General features: G+C 45.1%; 1 long non-coding RNA gene across 1 annotated transcript in view; it reads right to left on the bottom strand.

Moving 5' to 3' along the window:
- LOC123618881 (uncharacterized) overlaps positions 1-24977 on the bottom strand; it is a 33843-nt gene extending 8866 nt beyond the window's left edge. Inside the window, exon 1 of the long non-coding RNA XR_006727384.2 lies at positions 23211-24977. This is a non-coding gene — a long non-coding RNA (uncharacterized LOC123618881). The remainder of the gene's footprint in view (positions 1-23210) is intronic.
- Between the last annotated feature and the right edge of the window lie 399 nt (positions 24978-25376).

Raw genomic sequence — 25376 nt, 5'->3', positions numbered from 1 at the left:
GTCAGTCATTTAAAAGAACGAAATTCTGCCATTTGCAACGATGTGGATAGACCTAAAGAGAATTATGCTTAGAAAATAAGTCAGACAGAGAAAGACAAACACTGCATGTTATCACTTATATGTGGAATCTAAAAAATAAAGCAAATAAATGAATACAACAAAACAGAAACAGACTGACAGATATAGAAAACAAACTAGTGGTTACCAGTAGAAAGAATATAGGAGAGAAGGGCAGGATAGGGGTATGGAATTAAGAGACACAAACTACTATGTATAAAATAAATAAGAAATAAGGATATATTGTACAGCACAAGGAAATAAAGCCATTATTTTGTAATAACTTTAAATGGAGTATTATTTATAAAAATATTGAATCACTATGTTGTATACCTGAAACTTATATAATATTGTAAATCAACTATACCTCAATTTTTATTATTTTTTTATTTTGGGGGGGTAATTAGACTTGTTTACTTGTTTATTTATCTATTTATTTTTAATAGAGGTACTGAGGATTGAACCCAGGACCTTATGCATGCTGTGTTCACTCCAGCACCAAGCTATACCCTCCCCCTTATACCTCATTTTTTTTTTTTTTTAAATGCACAATCGGATTCAGTAGGTCTGGAGTGGGGCCCAAGATTCTGCCTTTCTAACAAGATCCCAGGAGATGCTATGCAGCTGGTGTATGGGCCACACTCTGAGCAGAGAAAGAAGAGAGTGGCCTGACTCCTGAGCAGTGGCAGACAGCCTGCAGAGTCAGCTAGTTCCCCATCCTATATCCAGATCCTCCTCTAACCATATCTTTATTTGGCCACATATTGTTTATAAATAAACAACTGTATTCTAGAACATCACTAAGACTTTCAGGCCTTCCACCACTCCAAACACCTGGGGAATCAGGATCTGAACTCCATGCGTCATCTCTACCTCCAACCACTTCAGCTAACCTCTAAGTCCTTCTTTGCACAGTCACCCCGATCCATACCTTATAATCCAGACTCCCAAACCTACTTTATTTCTCTATTTCCCTCCCTCTGAAATAATTCGCTTCTATAATAGGAAACATCTGTTGACTTCCGTGCGCCAGAATTGTGTTTTATGGACCTATCAGGTTTGTAAATGTCACTTTATGAGATAGTAACTATAATAACAACACTTTTACTGATGAGGAACTTGAGAACCAGAGGGGTTAAATAAATTGCCCAAGATCATACAACTAATAAGTGGAAGTATCAAAATGTGAACCATCTGACTCCAAAGTCCAAGTTCTTGGCCACTGTAAATGGGAAGCTGTCCTGGGAAGGTGAGCAATCTGTTCTCCCCAGGATATCAAGGGCTCTTACCTCCTCCTCTCAGTCTAATTGTATCTGGTTCTAACCCACTCTGGCTGCTTTCATCTCTCCAGAGCCTGTGGAAAAAATTGCATTAGGTCCTGAATGTCCAGGATAAAAGTCTGGCTTAACCTTTGAGCATCTTCAGCACTTGAGAAGTTGGCCAGACTGATGTCTGAGCTCCCTAGCCTCCCCTTCCTGACCTTCCACGGGACCAACCACCTTACAGCCCCCTCCTCCCTTTCACTTCAGAAGCCTTTATCTTCCTTTGTTTTCTACCCTCCTTTCTTTCTACATCAAAGGTGGATTTTAGAGAAGGATCTGAAAACATGTATGTGTCTCCACATGCATGAGTTTTTTAAGGCAGTTTGCACTTTGTCTTATCACTTAATCAAGGGAGAAAATTCTGGAGGAGCTCAGGTCTGAAAGATGAATGGCTGTTGATTAGGTCCAGGCTGGAAAGGGAGGGGGGAGAAGGAAGGGCATTCCAGGCAGGAGGACCGATTCTTGCATATGGCAGTCACTCAGTAAATATTTGTTGACAAAACACTGAAGAGGAAAAGGGTACATTTACATCCACTGGGACCAGAGAGAGATCTCCCTGCAAAAAACCCTGGCCTCCTCTCCTGAGCCTTTTATCCAACTCTAAGAGAAGAGACTTGGACCAAAAAACATGCTTAATATGTAGTATCTTCCCTCCTCTCTTGGCCACATGGGTTGATTTTTCCTTTAATGGAGTCTTCTAGAAGTAAAAACAATAATCCCACCAGGTACCACTTAAACAAGGGGAAATCTCTGACATTCAACCACAAGGCACTTGTTATGACAGGATGAGCTGAAGTTGCCTCTTTTACCCTCCCACTAGCTCATTTGGTTATCCAGGCCTCTGCACAGTTTCTCTTACTAGAATTGTGATGTAATCATTTGGAGTCTGGCATCTGACCTCTGGAGCTTTGTCAGGAATGAACCAGAACCTAGAGCTTTGCTGGGGAGGCCACACATCAACCCAGCCCATGATCTGGCAGTTCTCACCCACTCTCTTTGTGTGGCTCATTTTTCTTGCCCTCATTCTCTGACACCTTGGTTTCTGTGAGTTATGGGGACCTGTGTCTGCTCCTCTCAGAAAAGTGCAAGCAAGAAGACAGCAGAAAAATCAGCTTTAGGGTAAATTTCAGGTAACTGGAGAGCTCTACAATTGGTTGATGCCTTTTCACCTCTGAATAGAAGTGCATTAGACGACTAGAATGAAAGATAGAAGTGTGAGGAATGGGAACCTGAGGATGTATGGGCCAAGGAATAAAGGTCCAGACCAATAGTTTCTCCTCATCTGCTGAAACATTTCCCCATTGTCTCTTGGGTTGAGAACCAGAGACACTTGACTGGGAGGGCCTACTTAAAAGAACAAAGAGCAAGATGAATGCACTAGCACAGATATTTCAAAGGAAAATTCTCAGCTTTTATATCATCAAGTGTGGGACATGAGTATGGTAAGTGTTTGACCCAAGTCTTTTAACCAGCAGAGCATCTTCATAGAAAAACAAAAGAACGGTTCTCATCCACAGAATGTTCGGGCAGTGACCTGGAAAGGAAATAGCTTATTCTAGGACCAGCCAGGTTGAGTTGTTTTAAAGTCATCTCTAGCTATTCAGTGAAGTTGACCATCTGGTCATCACTCTCCATGTTTCTGTCCCCCATTAGACACAAGTTCTTCAAGGGCAGAGACCATGTGTCCTTGCATCCCTGATGATGGACATATAATAGCGTGGGTAATCCACTGGCCTTTCGGCAATTAACAACGGGCAGAAAGAGTTCACCGTAAAGATCAAGGGCAGGGAAAAGAAGCTCAATAGCCAGAGCTACTTATGCATCAGCTACTTCTGCACAAAGCTTAGGACAAGGGAAGCCTTATGGCCTCAAGGTGCCCTGATGGAAATGCAGCCTTCCCTCAGCCCCCACTGCTCTCACTTTGCATTTCACCCACCTCATTGTTTCCTAAGCATTACAGCTTTTGCACCTCAAAGCAAAAAATCCTAAGTGAGCTATAATTCTGACCAGGCAAGACACGGGGTGTGCCTCCATCCCCAGGCCTGGGTGTGGAGGGGCGCCCCGTCTCATAGAGACATGACACGGGGTGCACCACCACCCTCAGGTCTTGTGACTGATTGATTGATTGATTGGCTGACTGATTGATTGACAACTCGGTTTCCCTGAGCTCTGGTTGATTGAGAGCTCAGGTTTCTTGTGTTCTGAATTCTTCCTTTCCACTTCCTCTCTCTTTGCCCAATGCTCATTTCTTTCTAAACTACCTAAGATTCCCCCCCTCTAGTCATGAGACCCCAAATCTTGGGGATGTAGAGAGTGTGGACCCCTCTAGCTACTTCCTGCTGATCTGGGGTGATGATGGAGCTCGTTGGGGTCCCAGACTAGCTGGCTGTCCTTGGGCAGGATGTGAGTGAAGGGTCGGTGTTTATCGAGGGGCTTGTATAGAAGTGGTCTGGGCTGATTGGTTGATTACCTTGTTATACAATCATTTGAAGTTTATCTCTAGACGAGAAGAAACACTTTTCATAAGAAGGTTGAAAAGATAGAGGTCAAATATATAGAGCTAATCCTAGCCAAAGGATGAAAGGGGCAGACAAAGGTCTTAAAAAATAACTGATTTCTGTGCTTTTTGTTGGTTTAGGTTTTAGAAAGCACATGTTGGAGTGTTAGTCCAGTGCACTAAAGGAGGAGTCAAAAGAGGGACCCTAATGTCAGAGACATTTTAAATTAGTCTTAAAACAGTTTGGGGGGAGCTCTAAAAGAGAAAAGATTTGACCCAGGAGACATTTAAGAAAGGGGTTTGTCGAACAGGGATCCATAGTTCCCCAGGGCGAGGGAAGAGTCTCACCAGAGTGTTGCTGGGAAAGCAGTCGCAAATTGCTAAGAGGTTCGCGAGAATATGTGGCTCCCATTGGTGAACCAGATCTCATCAGGGTTTTCTAGGGGTTGGTCGGTGAGATCTGTTCTAGCTCCTAGAGAAATGGATAGGGTCTCATGACATAGGCGAAAGGGAAGAGACTCGTCTGGTGATGGTCATAGTGTAGCAGGATAGAGTGCCCCACAAACGGAGACAGTGACATCTGGGTTTTCCAGTAATAATGCCTGCCATTTAAGAAGCCAAGCATCTGAGAGCCAGAAATGTCCCTTGCCTTTTAAAAGGTCAGAAACTTGATGGTTAGCATATACAAGCAGGAGAGTGGAGAGGGCTCCCAACACTCTTAGGCAGGAAGGCCAGCCTTGAGCAGTGGGATCTAGCCGCTTGGAGAGGTATCCCATAGGCTGTTGGGTAGGACCCAGCCACTGGGTGAGGACCCCCAAGGCTATTCCTCCTCTCTCATGAACATATACCATATAACTGGAAGGACCTTGTGGGATCTGGTAGCCCCAAGCCTGGGGATCTTACTAGGAGTTTTTCATTCTTCCATTGCTTCCTGTTGGGAAGGACCCCACTGGAAAGGTCTTCCCAATCATCTACCCCGAAGGCCCCTTCTGGGCAGCTGGGGACCCCAGATCCCCATGAATCAGCTCATGGATCTGATGTTTAAAGTATTGGACAATAGAGACAGGGCTAAAGAGGCAAAAAGGCTTCAGGGACAACAGCAAAAGTCACAATTCTTAGCGACAGCCTACATCTCCGCACCACCTCAGAGTTATCCTCCACCAAGACCCATGACGAGGACAGGATCCAGGATGCCTGCATCAGAGCCACTGTCACGCCAAAAAGGAACCTGTTTTAAGTACAGCCAGGAGGGCCACTGGAAAAAAAATGCCCCATGTACGGGAAAAGTCCACCAGGACCCTGCCCCATATGCAAACAAAAAGGCCACTGGAAGCAGGACTGCCCCCAGTCCTGAAGGGGGCTTGGGGCTCCCAAACCAATGACGGCTGAGATGACTAAAGACTGACGGGGCCTGGGACCCTCCCTGGCTCCCACAGGACACCGGGTCATTTCTTCAGCAGAGCCTTGGGTAACCCTTGACGTGGTAGGTAGAAAAGTTGTCTTCTTATTAGGTAAGGCAGCCACCTACTCTGTGCTGACTGATTTCCCTGGACCCTTGTCCTCCCAATCCTGTGTAACAACGGGGATCAATAGAAGGCCCCAAACAAGGTGCTTACTAAAAATTTACTTTTACATAGGAGTTTTTGCTGGTGGCTGAGTGCCCCGTCCCCTCATTGGGAAGGGACCTACTTGCTCAGTAAATCCCAAGAAGTAATCCAATTCAAAGACCCTTATAGGAAAGACACGCACCCCCAAAAATGTCTACTCTTGACTTTGGGAGCCTGCCTCAGTCCCAAGCCAGAAGAGCTCTCCCTTCCACCCCATATTGATTCTCAAGTAAACCAGGCTGCCTGGGAAACTGGGGTCCCTGACAGAGCTACTATTGTCAGCTTATCATTAGAAATGGGACCACGTGAGGCTACAGGCAAGGCTCTTCAGATCAAAGGCCAAACCAAGAGCCTTAATCAAAAAACTTCTCAAACCCAGGAAGACTCCTCAAAAGTGTTCATAAATAGATGGCCAAATGGGAGGCCATCGGTTGGACTAAACTGACCGTAGCTAATATTCGGAGCCTAATAAAAATTTTTTGGAAAAGTCTTCCCCAAGCTAAATGAGGAAAACCAAAACTAAGCTGTCTTTGTTTTACAAATCTAGCCTTTACAGGACCAGAGGTGTGGCTCCAAAAAGGAGGCAAAGCCCAGCAATCCTTCTACCACTTCCCAAACCTCCCCTATGTATTTATCTTATGAGACAAGTATTTAAAGAGAGTTTTTTCTGGCCTTTAAAGAACAGTCTTTCTAGAAGAAACTTGCTTTCCTATGCCTTGGAGATACAAATATTCTACCTTGTCTTCTCCAGGAACTCTGATCTCACCATCTTTGAAAAATGCAAATTAAAAAAAAAAAGTGGGGGGGGGGGTTATAAATAATTTGGAACTTAATTTGCGAAGGACAGGTAAAAATTTTTATCTCTTTTTCGTAAATATTAATAAAAAGGCTTAGCCATCTAGATGGGCAACTTTGATTTGCTCTATCTGCCAAAAACCCCAGCTTAAATCCAACCTCTTTTGGTTTTACTTTGTTATATCTGATTCATGACTAAAATTTTAAAATGAAAACTGTAAGGTGTCTGGTTTGTATGTCATAGATGTATGGTATTGGCATGATTAAATGGTAAAGGAGCTCTTTAATCGGCTGAAAGGAAGTTAAGTATTTATATAAATACTCAAACATAGAGAAAACTGGCCAAAATAAATTTCAGGTTCACGTTATCTAAAAAGGATTCACCACTGGTATTGGTATTGAAGCTAGCTTAAGCTTGTTGGTTTAATTAATAGAAACATGTCTTTAGAGACATCAGTGTTAAGTATAATACTTTGGTTGTGCCCAGGCTTACTAGAGGGCAAGCAAAACTTTATTATATGTTACAAATTTGTCAACAAAAAAAGTAACTCAATGTAAAAAAACTTTCAAAAAATAAATAAAATAAGAGATTTGGGGTAAACTCTATAGTTTTCTTTTGAAAGTATCTACCTAAAATTGTCTCTCCAAATTTTGCTACTTAAACCTAAGTTAAAAAGTTCACTGACTATCTGTGTCATTTATAAAATCTTTAAACATTAATTGCTGGGCAGATCTAAGTTTATCTACCTTTGCCATAGGGAGGAAAAAAAAAACAAAAACAAAAAACCCTAAAACGTAAGTTTCCAGTCAGGAAACGGTGATATGACAGCCAATTCACAGTTGCTTGCTTCTTGGTTTTTGCCAGAGATGTAAGGTTTTTGAGGGTTAAAATGACAATATATGCAATTAAAGCTCCTAAAGTAGTATTTCAGTATACAGTGGGAAAGTAAGATGTATGTTTTCAGTAAGAGTTTCATAAAAAAAAACTATGGGGAAAAAAAAAGGTTTCATACATAATCAAGATTTTAAATATCTAACAAAGTTCTTTGTAGCCCAAGCTAACTTTAAGATGCTTTCAAGAAAACCTGAGACATCTCAGATATTAAGTTAACTAGGATTATTTAATATGTTAAGTTAAATATAATCAATCATAATTCTAGTAATTAAAAACAAATCTCTTATCAATTACAGATGTTTAATCATGCCTTTTAAGCCTTTTTGTTGTTACAGATTGTCAAGTTGTTACAAAAGTGCTTCATCTTTAAAAAAATTCATCAGAAGTCAGTGGAAACAGTGGATTATAATAGTCCCACATCAAATGATGGCCCCTGCCCTCAGCACTCTGGACACAAAAACAAAAGGCTGTCCTGCTCCTGGGGCCCCTAGATTAAGCATTCAGAGGTTTTTTACTCCCTGACAGGCAGGGTCAATGCCCCTCCTCAGCCTGGAAGTGGTTTCAGAAGATGGACCATCATCCCTCTACATCCCTGTAAGAAGACTATGGAAGTAAAATCTCTGAGAGGGGAATGAGAGAGGCAGGGGGCAGGGCACAGCCACTCAAGGCATAACACAGCAATTAACACCAGAATGGCGAGAGAGTCAACCCCCAGGAGACCTTGAGGCTCAAGATGGTGGGAGATTTGACTTCTAGTAGACCTTGACCTCCATTATACAACCATTATAACATATTAGCATGGTGAACAACATGCCCACAGGCGCCAAGACCGTTCCAAAGGCCGCAGCCTCCTCTCTCTCCCTCTTCGGACACGGCCCGCACTGTCTATGGATTGTGTACCTACTTTTACTCAACTCTGAGCACCTAACCCCCACACCTCGAGGCCTTTCTCTTGCCTCTTGATGGATCTCTAAGTAACTCTACCTATACTGAAACAAACAAACAAAAAAGATGATTATATAAGCTGAGGTCTCAGTGAGTCAGACCTGGGGGTGGATGTACACCAATACAATATCCATACTTTATATGGATATATATCATATTATATATGTATGTATTATGTGTGCATATATTTTATACTATATATACATGCATATAGTATATGATGTACATATTATATACATACATAACCATACACAGACATGTGTATATATAATATGTATATTTTATATATATCCATACACTGACATGTGTATGGAAATACAAATATATAATATACATATTATATATCTATGTAGGTTAAATGTATATACACATATATATTATATGATACACATATTAAATATATACAAATCATGTACAGATACGTGTATATATAATATATATGTTATATATATCATACAATGACATGCGTATGGATATACACCACTATATATGTATATATTATATGTGAATATATACAGATACAATATACATATTATATATACATGTCCATACACAGACACAAGTATATATAATAAATATACTATATATATTCATATACTGATGTGTATGGATATACACATATATACATATTACATATGTATATGTATTATAGTCTATATGTATATATATAACCCATACTGCACATATTATATATATATGTATTCATACACAGACCTGTGTAATGGTATACCCTTGTATAACAGACATGTGAAACAAGGGCACATCCATTCCCAGGCCTGTGTATGGATGTACACCAGTTTAATACACATGATACGGGTGAATTTCACCTCCAGGCATGTGTGTGGAGAGGCATCTCGGCTCATGGACACATGATAAAGGTACATGGGGCCGCCACACCTAGGCCTGGGGTTGGAAAGGCATCCAGCTACATAGACACATGACAGAAGTGCACTGGGCCTCCACCCCCAGGCCTAGGGGTGGAGGGGCATCCCATCTCAGAGACATGACATGGGGTGCGCCTCCACCCCTAGGCCTTGTGATTGATTGATTGGTTGGTTGACTGATCGATTGTTTGATTTACAACTCAGTTTTCCTGAGCACTGGGTGATTGAGGGCTCAGGTTTCTTTTTTTTTTTTTTATTGATTTATAATCATTTTACAATGTTGTGTCAAATTCCAGTGTAGAGCACAATTTTTCAGTTATACATGAACATATATTTATTCATTGTCACATTTTTTTCTCTTTGTATGCTTTGTTTTTGTTGTTTTTGGTTTTTTTTTTTTTTTAGATTCCACATATGAGCGATCTCATATGGTATTTTTCTTTCTCTTTCTGGCTCACTTCACTTAGAATGACATTCTCCAGGAGCATCCATGTTGCTGCAAATGGCGTTATGTTGTCAGTTTTTATGGCTGAGTAGTATTCCATTGTATAAATATACCACATCTTCTTTATCCAGTCACCTGTTGATGGACATTTAGGCTGTTTCCATGTCTTGGCTATTGTAAATAGTTGAGAGCTCAGGTTTCTTGTGTTCTGGATTTTTCCTTTCCCCTTTCTCTCCCTTTGCCTAATGCTCATTTCTATCTAAGCTACTTAAGATTCTCCTTTCTAGTCATAAGACCCCAAATCTTGGGGACATTGAGAGTGACAACTGCTCTACTTACTGCTGATCTGGGGTGATGATGGAGCTCGTTGAGGCCCCAGACTACCTGGCTGTCCTTGGGCAGGATGTGAGCGAAGATTTGGTGTTAATCTAGGGGCTTGTATATATGACTACTTCTCCGATAACCCCATACAGAATAACCAGCAAACATGTCATTCATTTAAGGGTCATTTAGGAAACATAGACTTAACGGTGATGGTGACCAGTTCAGGAAGATCTGAGGGAGAATTTGGGCTTTCACATCATTAGCTTGAAGGAATAGCTCCCAAGCTGGCTTCAAGACAGCTGGCAGGCTGTGTCACCAAGAAACAGAGTTTCCCCCTGTCCAAAGCTAGGGGAGCTCAAATTCTTTCTCTACAGTCCTTCCTACCAGGCTGATGACCCCAAACAGAACTAGTGAGGGAAGAGTGACCTGGTGACACCCAAGAAATGATGGGCCACTTCTCCACAACTCCATGCCTTGTCATCAGCCCTGGGTCTGTTGGAGAAGGTTCCTTTGCTTTCTGAAAGATAGCTCACAAGAAACCTGAGAATAAAGACAACTGGGAACAAGGAAACTAAACTCCGTAGGCGTCACCTTCCCCTGCCCCTCCTTCCTGCTGACTCACGCCTTCTTGACTCAAAGATGAGCATCTTCCGCTCCGACTGCCAAGTGAGGCTTGTGGATTAGGAGGGCGACGAGCTTTCCAAGCCTTAGCCTGGTAGTCTAGCTTGAAGGCATCCTCTCTGTCATCAGGCAAAATGTCATCCACCTAGCTCTCCTGATGGGTGGGAGGCTAATCTTAAAAGAATGAGGACTCTGAAGAAGCCAAAGGCAGAGAAGTAAGTAGCTCAGATAACAAAATGCTTTTATTGCATAAACTTCACAGGCCTTCAGAGCTCAAAAGGAGCCTATCTAATTGAACCCTTTATAAAGAAACTGAGGCCCAAGATGATGGGGCTGGGACTCAAATCCCATTCCCTTTGGAGGCTGAGCTCGGTACTTTTGTTTGTTTGTCTTGGCGGGGGAGGGAGTTAGGTTTTATTTACTCGTTTATTTATTTTTTAACAGAGGTACTGCAGATTGAACCCAGGACCTTGCACATGCTAAGCACATACCCTACAACTGAGCTATGCCCTCCCCTGCCCTGAGTTCAGTATACCTTAATGGCACTAGACCTTCCACGCACTTCTAGACTGGCAACTTGTCTCCTCGGTTGGAAACGCCATCCTGTGACCCCTCAACTTGTACCTCAAAACTAAGGAGGAAAGGAAGGAGGAGTGACTTTTTGTTTTCACTGTCAGGTCACTGAGTTGAAAGAGAGCGGCCCCTCATGCCTCCTGGTGGGGGCTCAGCTTCAGAGCTTCCTGACCCCAGGAGCCACAGCTGTGACCTTAGACGTCTTAGCAGTCCTCTACGCCTTAGGTCTCCGTGGCAAGGGAACATGTTGGACAGGGACATGCATGCATGCATGCGTGGGAAGGATTGGCGGGCAGGGAGGACCATGTGCAGGGAGTTACATTTGAGGGGTGGGAAGTGGAATTTATGTCACTGCTAGCAGAACACAGCAGTAGTTGAGCAGGGCAAATTCTGTCAGTTTTACTTTCAAAATATACCCAGAATCTGACCACCTCTTTCCATTTCTTCTCCACTCCGGTCTGAGAGCTAAAAGCTAGCTCCCTGAGCAACACTCTCTAACTAGACCCACTCCTCCTGGCCTTGACTCTCACAGTCTAGTCCAAAGTCAGTCGGTTAAAACTTGATTCCAGTCATGTAACTCCTCACTCAAAACCTTCCAGTGGCTTCTCTCTCTCCCAGAGTAAAAGCTGAACTGTGAACTACTTACAATGACCAACAGGATCTGACATGATCTGGACTTATAGCCTCTGACTTTATCACCTAGCGCCCTCCACCTGCTCCAACGACACTGGCCCCCCGTGATTCCTTCATGGTGCCCACCTCAGGGCCTTTGCACTGGCTGTTTCCTCTATCTGGAATTCTCTTCTGCCCTTTCCCTGCCCTGACCCTGATAACATGACTAGCTCTATCACTTCTTTCAAGGTCTTTAATTAAAAAACACCTTCTTAGTGAGGCCCTCCCTGACTACCCCCACTGAAAATGTTAACATTCATCCCACCCAGCTGACATTGCATATCTCTTTCTCATTTTATTTCTTCTCCTTTGCACCTGCCAGTGACATATCGCATATTTCATTTATTATATTTATTGTCTTCCTCTCCCACTAGAGGACAAACACCATGAAGGTTCACTGCTGTATCTCCAGCAATCAGAACAGTACCCAGCACAGTAGGTATACAATGGACTTTGGTTAAAAGAAAGAATGAAGGAAAGGATGGTTTGAGTGCCCATAACATGGTGGCACTGCTCTGCCCTCCAGCTGGGAATTAGGAGTCAGTTCTCCTGAAATAACAACATTTGAGCATCTCCATGCCCCTCTGTTTACAACTCTGTCTCCCCCAACAGGTGATGGATAAAGACATATTCCTCATACCCCATCCCTTCAGCCTGTTCCTCTGAGCTTCCTTTGCTACCCAGGTCCATCCCACCTCAGAGATCCACCCACCAAGTCCACTGAACCTCATCTTGAACAGGAGCGACTGTTCCCCAAGAGGCAGCACTGACTGTGTATCAGCTACAACGATAAGCACATTACAAACAGTATTTCTCTTAATACTCACAAGGTCAGTAACATCATTCCCGCTTCCACATGAGAACACCAAAGCTTAGGGACGGCACTGAACACCCAACTGGGTGATTTTCACTTTTTTCTCTTCTCTGAGAACCTGCCACCTACACACACAGGTCGGTCCTTGCTTGCATGTTGGTACCCAGCATGCACCCGTTCTTCAGGCCGAGATGGAAACTTGATCCCAGAAGGGCAGAGTCAGTTTCTTTTCCCCAGAAATGTAGATTTGGACATAGAGACATTTGTCCTCATTGTACAGCCCTTCATGAAGGTGGGACTGGAACATCAGTGTGTGGTCATGTGTACCACGGAGGCCAGTCGAGAAAGAAGAAAGAATCAGATGTGTTGGGCAAAGTAGGAGCAGAGAACTTCGCAACTCTGGAGAAGAAGGAAGAGAAAGGAAGAGGCCACGCCACGGTCCACAGAGGCTCTTCCAATGGCTCCCAGCTTTCCTGAGAATCTCTCTTAGTCTTCCAATTAAGTACTCCATCTTGATTAAGATAAACTGAGTGGCTTTAAATTATTTGTAACTAAAGGGGCTTGACTCAGAGAAGCTAAGTAACTTACCTGATGCCACATAGCCCCAGAAGGATGAAGCAGAAGCTCCAAAGCCCACACATTTCTTTTTTTTTTTTTTAATTGAAGTATAGTTGATCATACAATGTTGTGTTAGTTTCAGGGGTACAGCAAAGTGATTCAGTTATATATACATACATATATATATATATATTCTTTTTCAGATTTTTTTTCATTATAGGTTATTACAAGATACTGAATATAGATTCCTGTGCTACACAGTAGATTCTTGTTGTTTATTTTATATATAGTAGCTTGTATCTGCTGCTAACCCCCAAACTCCTAATTTTTCCCACCCCGTCAACCCCTTACCACTTTGGTAACCATAGTTTGTTTTCTATGTCTGTAAGGCTATTTCCAGATTGTTCATAAGCTCATTTGTATCATTTTTTAAGATTCCGCATATAAGTGATATCATATGAAATTTGTATTTCTCTGTCTGATTTACTTCACTTAGTATAATAATCTCTAGATCCATCCATGTTGCTGCAAATGGCATTATTTCATTCTTTTTCATAGCTGAGTAGTATTCCATTGCGTATTCTATACCACATCTTCTTTATCTAGTCATTTGTCGATGGACATTTAGGGTTCTTCCATGTCTTGCAAAGCCCACACATTTCTGTAACTGCCAAACCACTCAGGCTTTGCCCTCCTCCCAGAGGCTGGCAGGGCAGCTGTGGGGCAGTCCCCACCAGGTTGCACTGTCTCCTTGTCCCTCCTTTCACACCCATTACATTTTCCCAAGGGAAATGGAGGTCACAGTAACCTCCAGGGAAGCCTCAAAGGGCAAAGGAAATTAGTTAATGATGAGGATGTACAGGAGGTGGAAAAGGGCAGCACCGCTTTGGGTAGGGAGGAGGCATCATGGGGTAATTGATGTTTTTGCCAAGTCTTTGTGGGAGCAGGTGGAACCATCTCCTTCTCTCCATGAGACTGAGCTAAGCAGACAGCTAGAGTGAGGAGGGGAGAGGCCAGGAAGGAGTATGGGGACAGCTTGGTGTTTGCAGCGGGGCCTTTGTCCATGAAGCCTCCAGGCCCAAATCCCTCGTGAAGAGAACTACATTCAGACTTGCCCCAAATACGCAATCAAGCCAGGTGAAGCCCAAAGAAAAGTGGGCCAAAGGCTTCTCTGGGCAGATCCATTAGAGGCAGCTGCTCCCTCGGAGCCACTTGAAGTCTGCAGCTCCTGGAGCTCTGTTTATTGAGTCTGTTTATTTCTCTAATTTGTCAAGTACTGTCTGCAAGCTCGAGCTTGCCTCCTAAGTGCTCAGCATCTATCCCACCTCCCAGGCTTTTCCAATTGGATTAGATACTCTGCACTCCATCTTTTGAGTCATTAATGAAAACACTGATGAATATTGTGCACAAGTCAGATCCCTGGGAGGCCTCTCCTCAGCTGTCGTGTCTTCTTGCCTGGCCCACAACCCGGCAGGGATGACCCCTCTCTTCAGACAGGCTTTGCCTGTTGTCCAAGAGTTTTTGTCCCCTCTTTTCATTCATCAGTTTATTCGGTCACTCATTTGTTAACTCTGCTAGGGCTAGAGATGCCCCACAATGTCTGGTCAATGCATACTCATGGAAAATGTTTAACAAATCCTAGTTAATACTACTATGAGGTGCTGTGGGGACATAGAGTTGCCCAGGAGAGACCCCAGCCCTCCATAGTAAGAATGGGAATGTGAAGAGTGGCCACCTGCCGGTGCTGGGTTAAGTAGTACACAGAGATGTACCCAGCCGGCACTGAACGTTATCCACCAAGAGAGGCAGTTGTCGGCAATGACTGAGAGTAAGGATTCCAATCCTGTAATAGCCTATTATGGAAAAGAGTCTGAAAAAGAACATATAATATATAACATATATATATGTAACTGAATCACTTTGCTATACACCTGAAACTAACACAATATAAATCAACTGTACTACAATTTTAAAAGTTTTTAAATAAAGAGGAAGGATTCTATAGTCAAAGTTTTTATTCTGGCTCATCTACTTTCTGGCTTAAACCTTATCTTAGATTCTCCTTCTGCAAACTCACTAAATAGGGTTGTAATAAAGGATTTAAATTAGTAAATAAGATAATACAGAACAGGTGCCTGGTGCACAGCCGAGCACAGACTGAGCATTCTGCAAATACTGGCTATTATTATTACCTCCCGCAGTGCAACTACCTGACACGAAGCACTATTCTCTGGGCTTTCCCAGCAAGAAAACTGAAGGTTGGAGACACTAATTAACTTGCCCAAAGTCCTACCCAACAGTGGAACCAGGGTCCAAGCCTAAGTTTGATGTCAAAATCTCATTTGCTTTATGATTATAAGCTAGAAAGGAAGAAGACACGCGTAAATAACTGTCCAACAAGCTAAACAAGCAAATGAGACTGTAAAGCACCGAATATTTTCATGATACACAATAGATTCTCAACAAACAATGCCAAGTGATGAGATGATGATACAATTATCAGGGCCATAGTAAAGTTCTAGGAGGAAGTGTGTCAAGGTCAGAGGAAAGAGATCCTTTCCGAACAGGGGTGTAGTTGGAGAGTTTTGTGGAGAAGGTGTCATTTGAGAAGGCCTTAGCAGTTGGGTATAAGTTGGACTCAAGGACAAAAGCGAAAATGGTCCCCATGGAGAGGAAGTTGCTCGAGCAAAGGCAAGAAGATGGGGAAGTTTAGGATGTGTTTGGAAAAAAAAATAGCAAGAAGTTCCATTTATTATTATTATTTTTAATTAATTAATTAATTAATTATATTACTGAATTATTTTATTGTGGTGGGGGGTAGGTTATTAGGTTTATTTATTTTTAGAGGAGGTGCTGGGGATTGAACCTAGGACCTCATGCATGCTAAGCATGCACTCTACCACTTGAGCTATACCCTCCCCCCAAGAAGTTCCATTTAGATACTATGGGATATATGAAAGGAAATAGCTGGGAATCAGCTAGAAAGAAAACAGAAAACACATCGGTGTTCAATAAATGAGGTCTTGACCAAAAAACTGGCCAAAGCAGAGAGATTCTCACACTCCAAGAGTCTCCTGGAACTCGCACTGGGAAAGGAACTACAGTAAGGATTTAGGGATGATGAATGTGATTTCTTTAATATACAGGCAAGAGTAGTTTTCAGAACTCCTGCACAACAAGGCTCAAGTTTGGTGGGGGCTGGGCAGGGCTGACATTCAGCCAACACATGTGTGTAAACACAGGGTATTAAAATATTCATGCACTTTGAAACTTGAGGACATCATGCTAAGTCATAAAAGGACAAATACTGTCCAGATCCACTCTTACGAAGTATCGAACGTCGTCAAAATCAAATATGTAGAGAAGTAACAAGGTGGCTGCCAAGGGCGGGGGCTGGGGAAGAGGGAGAATTTGTGTTTAGTGGGTATAGAGTTTCAGTTTCACAAGATGAAAATGACCTAGAGATCTGCTGCACAATATAAATATACTTAACACTGCTGAACTATACTTTTTAAATGGTTAAGATGGTAAACTTAATATTATGTGTTTTTTACAATAAAGAACAAAAAGCATGACTATCCCCATCAAAATACATTAAAGTGCTCTTCTTGCAGGTGGTAACTGGCACTGCCCCAAGCCACCCAAAGCCCCTTCCCCGGAAGCCGTGGACCTCCCTGACTTCCGGCTGTAAAAGGATTCATGTCTGGCACTATTTTGAAAATCACCCCTGGGGCTAGAGGACTTGGCTTAAAGATGCTTTTGCACTGCATTTTTCTTAAGATGGGAAAACACAACAATTATGTCAACGAATGGGGGAGGAGGGAAGGGTCATGGCTGAACAGTGTGTGAAAAGCTAACAGACCCGACCACTACACTCTGGCCTCAGATATTCCCCAGGCGAGATCCCTGCAAAAGAGAGGACACATTCATTGCCTGGAACTCTCTTCCGGCTGAGTCACTGGGGTGGCAGCCCTGTCCAGCCATGTGCTGTGTTCTTTGGGGGTCTGAGGTACAGACTCTGAGAAGGTTCCTTCCTGAGCCCAGGATGACCACAAGGGACCATATCAGGGCAGCAGGCACTGCCACCCCGCTGGGCACACACCTGACTGTTCACCTTTGGGTGCCTGGCTTTCCTGTTGCTCTCAGAATCAGATATCCAGGATCCCTCCATCAGCTTGGTGATGAAGGTGCCAGAAAAAACAATCCTAAAGAGCTGGTTCTGGCAGCTTTGGCTCTGTCATTTCTCTTCCTAAAGAACCAGTGGAGAGCAGGATCTGTTGGCTGGCCATTGCTCCTTGCCTAGCTGCTGGTGCATCCTCTACAAGGCAGACAGGAGGAGAGGCGAGGGGAGGTGGACGCTTGAGGCCTGCTTTCCCCTCTGCTGCAACTTCCCTCCTCCTGCCCCAAGCAACAGCCTCTCCCCATCCTGCGTTTCAATCTGATTCCTCCTCCTTCCCACAGTCTCCTCCCACCAAGCCCAGCCCTTCACAAAAGAGAACCAAGATCTGGGAGGAAGGGATCCCGAGACAGAGTCCCTGGCCAGGCCAGGGGCCAGGGGCAAGTCCAGAGGCCAGATGTGAGTGGTGCTCCAGGATGAATGCACCCCCACGCCCTGAATTCCCGAGGCCCTGCCTGCCACGTGCTGCCCCTCACTTGGGAAGACAGTCCCGCCCCTGAGCCAGGGAGTGTCAGGAAGGAGCCTAGCCCTCCAATATCTGCCCTCTTGCTGGGTGAAAATATTGTTTCTTTAATAAAAGTCAGAGCCTTCCATCCCTCCCATAGAGAAAACTTAGAAGACCTTATATTCACCCTCAGTTATGGCTGCTGCCAGGGGCTTTTCTAAGGGGTCTCCCTTGGTGGGGGGGAGGAGAGCCCATGAATGGCATCGAGGACCTGAATAAGGGAGAAGAGGAGCAGGAAATGGAGGGGAGAGGGGTTGCAACAATGAAAATGGTCTTTGTTGGCACATTGGCCCTCAGCATGCAGTGCCTCCCGCCTGCCCATCCCCACAGGTTCCTAGGGAAATGTGTGAGTTTTCCACATTGGCCATCTCTCCCCCTCCCGCAGTGGCGCGTGGTCTCTGCTCCCTTCCCCACTGCCGGCCTGATGCTCCGTGAGTGCTGGAATGATGTCACCTCTGCCCTGTGAAACCCACTTTCCTTTCCCTGCCTCAGTTCTTCTTCTCATCTGCGGATCCCACGTCTCCAGCCAACTGTGCTGATTTGGGGATTTGGCTCAGCCTTCCCTGGGCATCACCAAGGTTGGCCTGGCCACTCCAATGGCAGGAGTCACTGATCTGGCCACCCTCATAGCCTGGTCACCCCGTCACGGTCCTTGACTCATCTTGCCGTGGCTGGGAGGCGGCCTCTCCCACATGCAAATGATCTCTTAGTGAGCTATAGCACATCGATTCATATTCATATAGATAACACCCAATTTTTATAAAACTTCCCAGATGCCAGACACTGTATTTACATGCATTACTCATTCAAGCATCACAACTCCATGAGTGCTAGACTATCAATGCCCCCAGTTTATGGACTGAGAAAACTGGAGCATCAAACTTTGCTAACACACCCAAAGCTGCAGGTGAGGAACAGAGCCTGGATCCCACCCCAAGATATTCAACTCCAGGTTGCAGGAATTTTCCTAAACATCAAGCCATGAGGCCACTGAAGGTACGGAGGACTGGCACCCAATTCTTTCCTCAAAATGGTGGTGCTGTGGTGGATGGAGAAGCGTATGAGGAGGCAGATACCTGAAAGAGGGAGGGGAAAGAACGCAGGGAGGGGCCTGGAGCCAAAGAGGAACTGGGACCTGCTCTTCTGTTCCCCAAGACCTGGCCCCATGGCGGATGGTATGGAGAGGGATGGGAGTGAGAAGAGGAGGAAGGAACTGGAAAGAGAGTAAGTGAGCAGAGGGGCCCTCGAGGCGAGGAAGGCGGGCGGGCGGGCTGAGACCCGTGGTGGGATGGATACAGCACATCCCAGAAGCATGGTGGGAGGAGGAGCTGGGGAACCAGTGTTCCCCCTCCATTGGCCCCTGGATCGCTGATTCAGGGCCCAGCCAGGCAGTCGCAGACTTTAGCCATAAAGCATGGAAGCAGTCAGTCCATCATGGTAGCCTTCTTATTAACCACATTTTTCCAAAGGCATAAGAAACACCAGTGACCTTTCAACAGGGCTCCCCAGGTCTTGGGGAAGAGAGGACCAGGGGAGCAGAGATGGAGACTGAACACTAATCCTTCTGCCAGCAGGGCTCGGGCCATGCCCCGCGGTGCCAGTTCCCTGGCCCTGAAGCAGGCTGCAGGCTGCCAGGCCAGGCAAAGCCGGTGCCAAGGAAAGGAGGACGGCTGCCCCCAAGGCCCTTGGGATACCTTGTCGCCAGGCTAGCATCCCTTGGAAAACACTGCAGAGAAAACAGCAAAAACGAGACAGAGGATTTCCTTCCTCCTCTGGCATGTCAGAAATTCCCTTAGCATCTTTCCAGGAACCATGGGTCTGTCTGTATAACAATCCTAGATGCCGGTCAAAGTTTTTAAGCCACCCCACAAACAGGAAAGGGGAAGGAAGCAAGATGGAAAGGAAGCGTCTGGGTCTGTCGCTGTGGCTGGGTCTTGTCACAGGGGATAGAGCAGAGGAAACCCAGATACTTCCTAGTTGATGGGGGTGGAAGCTGAGCGCCCCAGCCTAGAACTGGGGGCCAGGTGACAACAGAGCAGACCTTCAGAGAAAGGAGTTAGTAGGAAAGAAGATAGAGCAGCAGAACAGATGGGGGCGCGGGCTGGAGGGAAAAGGACGGGTGGGAAAGGAGAGATGGGGAAGAAGGAGAGCAAGGAGGATGTGGGGACGGAGGGGGAAGAGGAGGGGAATGAAGGGGGAGGAGTGGGAGGAGAGTTGGAATCTGCGTTAACTAGCCGATCTTCAATTCTCTTGTCTCATCGTCAATATGCTCTCCGTCAGCGAGTTCTTGCCACTGACACTTCTCTTCATCGGCCCCACCGCCCACCCCTCCAGATCCTTCCTGCCTCTTACCTGGACCTTAGCTCCGTTAGTCTCTGTACTTCTCCCATCTCCACCATGTGTCTGCACTTCTTTCTTTTCTCCACTCTAGGATTAACCTTCCTAAACGAACATTTTCAAGACTTTTTTATCCTACTACATCATTTTTTTCATAACCCCCTTTTCAACTCCCACCATCCAATTTGGTGTCATGGAAAGAGCATGGGCTTTCTGTAGACTAGACCTCAGGGTTTGTCAGTCTCAGCACTGTTGACTTTTGGGGCCAGACATTTCTTTACTGTGGAGGGGCTGTCTTGTGCATTTCTGCATGTTTAGCAGCATTCCTATTATCCAGTGGCACATTCTCACCCCCCCACCCCCAACTTGCGACAAACAAAAGTTTCTTCAGGCTTGCCAAGTATCTCCCTGGGAGCGGGGAGAGGAGGACAAAATTGCCTCCAGTTAAGACCCAGTGACCTAGATTCAAATCCTGACTGTCACCTACTAACTGGCTTCCCTTGGTGATGTGATGTTTGGAGAAGCATATGAAGAGACATAACTTATCTGAACCTTTAGTTTCCTTGATATTAACACAGGGTTTATAATATTTACCTTACAGAGCCATTGTGAGAATTAAATAATAATGCTAACACGTAACACGTATCTAAACCTAAGACCTAGTGCACGGTAAGCACTCAGCAAATATTTGTTTCTTTTCCCAATCTCCATCCTCTCATCCAAGAGACTTTAGTAGTTACCACTGTATACAGTACAGTGCCATTCTGCCCCGTCCTGTGTTAGTTAGCTATCCATTTGTCTGTTACTATAAGAGACAAAATAATGGATTAAACAACATAGGCATTTCTCTCTCAAATAACAGCCCAAGTAAGAGCAGTCCAGGCCTGATACAGTGGCCACGTGTCATCAGCATCCAGGCTCTGTCTATCTTGTTACTCCTGCCACTCTCAGCACAAGGCTTCCATCTTGTGGTTTTAGATGGCTGTTCCAACTCCCACCACCACGTGTCTGCACATCCAGCCAGGGATAAGGAAAGAAGGGTGAAAGGGGAGGATACATTTCTTTCCTTATTTTAGACAATTATACAATTGGGAGGTTGGCCACTTCACTTCCACTCACATTCTACGGCCAGAACCTAGTCACATGGTGACACTTAAAGGCAAAGGAAGTGTCTGGCCAGGCAGCCATGTGCTCGGCTAAACCTTCTATTAGCGTGGATGAAAGAACAGATCTTAGGAGGACCTATTGCCATGCTAGTCTCTGTCTAGAGCCCCATCCTCCACAATTCTACTAGAAAAGTTGCCCCTTCAGCCAGCCTGAACTACTCACTATCTCCCTCCCACTTCCTCCTCTCCACCCATTTGTGAGCTCCATCCTCCCACAGGGGCTTCCCTTCCCCTTTTTCCTGCCAACCTCAGTCCTGCACGCACTTCAAGGCTGAGCTCAATCCCACCTCCTCCTTGAAACCACCCCAGATTTCCCTGCCCAGAGCAAGTGCTGGCTTCTCTAAACTCCAACAGGTTTGATTCACAACCTGATTACCCACACCTGAGTCATACTGGCTGGAAGGGCCAGTTACCAGTCCATGTGCTTCTTCTCTTCCTCAGAGAGTTGTAAGTTCTTTGAGAGCCCTAGTCCATGCTGTTTCCTTTTTCTAATCCCTACATAAAACATCACATTAATTTTCTAGGGCTGCCATAACCAAGGACCACAGACTGGATGCCTTCAACAACAGAAATCGGTTTTCTTATAGTTCTGGAGGTTAGATATTGGCCAGGAAGGCATAGGCATGGTTGGTTTCTTCTGGAGGCCTTGGCCATCTTCTCATCCTCACATGGTCTTCTCTCTGTGCCTGTCTGTGTCTTAATCTCCTCTTCTTGTAAGGACATCAGTCCTATTGAATTAGGGCCCACCCATATGATCTCATTCTACCTGAATTACCTCTTAAAAGGCCCTATCTCCAAACACAGTCCTGTTCTCAGGTACTAGGGGTTAGGGCCCTAACATATCTTTGGGGAGGGACACAATTCAGCCATAACGACTATACCGTAGATGCTCAGGAAATATTTCTTATCTATCTGATTGAAAGACATTGGTGGAGAAAGAACAACCATACTGTTAACTATCTCCTGTGCCCAGGACCTCTCAGTGATGGTCGACATACTTACTTCTCCACTTGCCTCCTCTTAGGACTCAATATTCTCTTTGACTTCCATGATCCCACTCTCCCCTAGTTCTCCTTCTTCATCTCCTTTGTGAGTTCCTCCACCTCTATTACCCTCTGTTCATTGGTGTTTTTTTCTCCTAACGCTAAGCTCTGTCCATGGTGATCTCATGAACTCCACTGCTGCAATCATCCTTTGCATCCTGAAGTTCCTCAGATCCATAGCTTCCACCAAGATCTCTTCTGAACAACTCATTCAAAGCTCCAAGTTCTATTTGGCCATCCTACTGGTGCCATCACCTCGAATGCCCCAAACTGTATTATTACCTCGAATGCCCCAAACTGTATTATTTATCAATCCCTCCATCTTCTCCACCATGATATACTATCTTCCCCAACACACACACACAAACACACACACACACACATGTCCTTCCTTCTCTAAAGATCCTTATCTGGGTGAACTATATCACCATCTCCCCAGGACTAAACTCTCCCCCTCTTACATACAATCCACAAATCCCACCAAGTTTTACCTTTTTTTTAGTTGTTTATTTGTCAGGGAGGGAGGTAACTGGGTTTGTTTAATTAATTGGAGGTACTGGGGATTGAACCCAGCACTTCGTGCATGCTAAGCATGCACTCTACCACTGAGCTATACCCTCCCCCCCTAAGTTTTACCTTCTTAATACTTCTTATCTCATCTTCTACTTTGGGCCACAGTCATCTCTCACTTAAATTACAAAAACAACCTTCTTTCCAATCTCTCTGCCTTTAATCCACTCTCTCCTCTTCAACCAAAGCAATTTTCTAAAACATAAATATAATGTATCACTCCCCTGATTAAGAACTGTTAGGGACTTAACACTGGCCTTAGACAAAATCCCAAATTCCTTAGTCTGGCAAAAGAATCTTCATGCTCTGGGCACTTCTCTATTCAGCTTCATCACTCAACCATCCCCCTCGATACTCTGTTACATGACTTTATCACATTACATTATCATATTACATTACTTACAGTTTCCCAAAGAGCACTTCACTCTCCTTCTGCCTCCAGCTTTCATGCATATTTTTCATGCTGCCTGGACTCCTTTTCTTTCTCTCCTTCTCCTGGCTAATTCTTATTCATATTTCAGGTCTCCGTTCAGACCTTACTTCCTCCATGAAGCTTGCTCATCACTTGAGAAGCAACTCCTCTGCATCCCCTTTCCAGGAACCAGTCTCCTCCTACAACCTTCACACACATTAACACCCTCCCTGGCGGATTTCATTTCCTAACCCTGGGCTCCTCTTGTCCTTTGTTCATGTCTTTACTAAAGCATTTATCACACTGTAAATTACTTTGGCACTTCTGTTTCCCCTTCTCATACGCAAGCTCCTTGAGGACAGAGGCTGTGTCTGATTTCTGTGCAGGGTGTCTTTTTGCTTTCAAATCCCCACTCTGCTCTTCTCTGCCCTGCTGGGAGCCCCAAGAGGCTGACTCATCCCAACTCCATCAACAGGGATCAGCCAACAGAAGGAAGTGAGGGAGGTCAAGGTTTTCATTGCACCAGCTAGATGAGTCCTTCAACCGAAGGTCACAGATAGCTCCTGCCAGGGAGCCCTCTCCACGTGGCTCCCTCCTTCTGGGAATTTTCTCTCCTTTTATGCCTTCAGCCTAGGGTTGATAATATCTTCCTGATGGTACTAGCTCCAGGGTACTACACCATCCTTTGTTTTCCTACACTCTGTCCACTTTTGAAAAGTCTCTTTACTTAGCTGTCCTCAAATTACCAGTTGCCAAACTGAAGTTTGCCAGGGCCTGACTAATTTCCTCTTTGAACCCCTAAATATTGAATGAATGAATGAATTAATGAATGAATGAGTGGATGAAGTGAGGAAAGCATCCCAAGCCACTGGCTAGCTCAGCTTTATCAACCTCCGTCTCACCTCCATTTCACAAGGAGAGGAAAGAAATCCCAGTTTAGAACCTGGAACTAAAGTGAGACATTTTAGGGTTGGCAGAGACAGGGATCCTGGGGCTTCTTTTGGCAGGAGGTGCGGTGGGAAACCAGAAAGGAGTTGTTGGGTGGATGCAGTCTTGCGTGAGCAGTCTGCAGGCCCTTCTGCGGGGCCTGCAGGGGGCTGGGCATATCCCGCCATCAGCCCCCAGAGGGAAGGCCATGTCCCGCAGTGACTCGGTCCCAGGCAGTGACTGTGGGTGGGACAGGCTTTCAAACCTTCCTTTTCTTTCCCTTGGTCTCACCCACAGAGAAGTGCTTAGAAAATCACTGGATATGTCACGTCCTCCTTCCTCCCACTCAAATCCAGGAGCCAGAAATTCAAGCTCAAGAGGTGTGAGGGGGAAAGGCCAGCAGTTGTCAAAACAGGACAGACCGTATTGTTGAAGAGAATGGGGTGAAGGCCACGCCTGCGGGCAGGATCCTCCGTGAAGAGTCACACACCACACACCCTGTGGTGTCCTCCCACGCTCCTGAGGGCTGTTAGAGCTTAGAGAGACCTCATCAAACCAGTAGAATCCAGGGACTTGGGAGGGGATGCGATTGCCCAAGGTCACACAGGAAGTTAGTGGCAAAGGAGGGGCCAGAACCAAGGTCTCCCAATGAACAAACCTACCATCTCATGGCTACATACACTCTGCTGCCTCCCAAGGACAGGGGAGGCTTCCGAGATGCCGGGTCCCGGTGGGAGGGATGGGCTCCCAACAGAAGTGGGGCAGGCAGGCCACAAGGGTCACACGCTGGGTGACTCGTGATCGGAGAAGGAGATTAGCACCGGCTGAGCCACGGCCACATACCTGTGCAGGATGTTGTCATGGTGAAGAGTGCTGGTGCTGAGTCCAAACAAATATGAACTTGAATTGTGCGTGACCCTGGAGAGGTGACTCAGCTTCTCTAAGCCTCAGGTTCTTCTTCTGTAAGATGAAGATAAAAAGAATATCCCATAGGATTTGGGGGAGGAGCAAACTAAACAATCCACATTGGGCACTTAGCACATTTGAAAATGGGCACTGAGTAAGCAAGCACACGAAGCGACAGTTGCCTGAATTCTCACTCCATCCTTTAAGAGAGGGTGTCAGAGGCTAATATAACCAGTTATATTGGTTAAATTCCTACTGAGAGCCAGACACTGTTCTAGACCCCGGGGATCTAGCTGTAAGCAATGCTGATGAAAATCCCTGCCC

Source organism: Camelus bactrianus, chromosome 6 (assembly GCF_048773025.1).
Source record: "Camelus bactrianus isolate YW-2024 breed Bactrian camel chromosome 6, ASM4877302v1, whole genome shotgun sequence".
In the NCBI taxonomy this organism is placed as follows: Eukaryota; Metazoa; Chordata; class Mammalia; order Artiodactyla; family Camelidae; genus Camelus; species Camelus bactrianus.
Note: the sequence above shows the minus strand (reverse complement) of the source record. Positions and strands in the feature narration are given on the sequence as shown.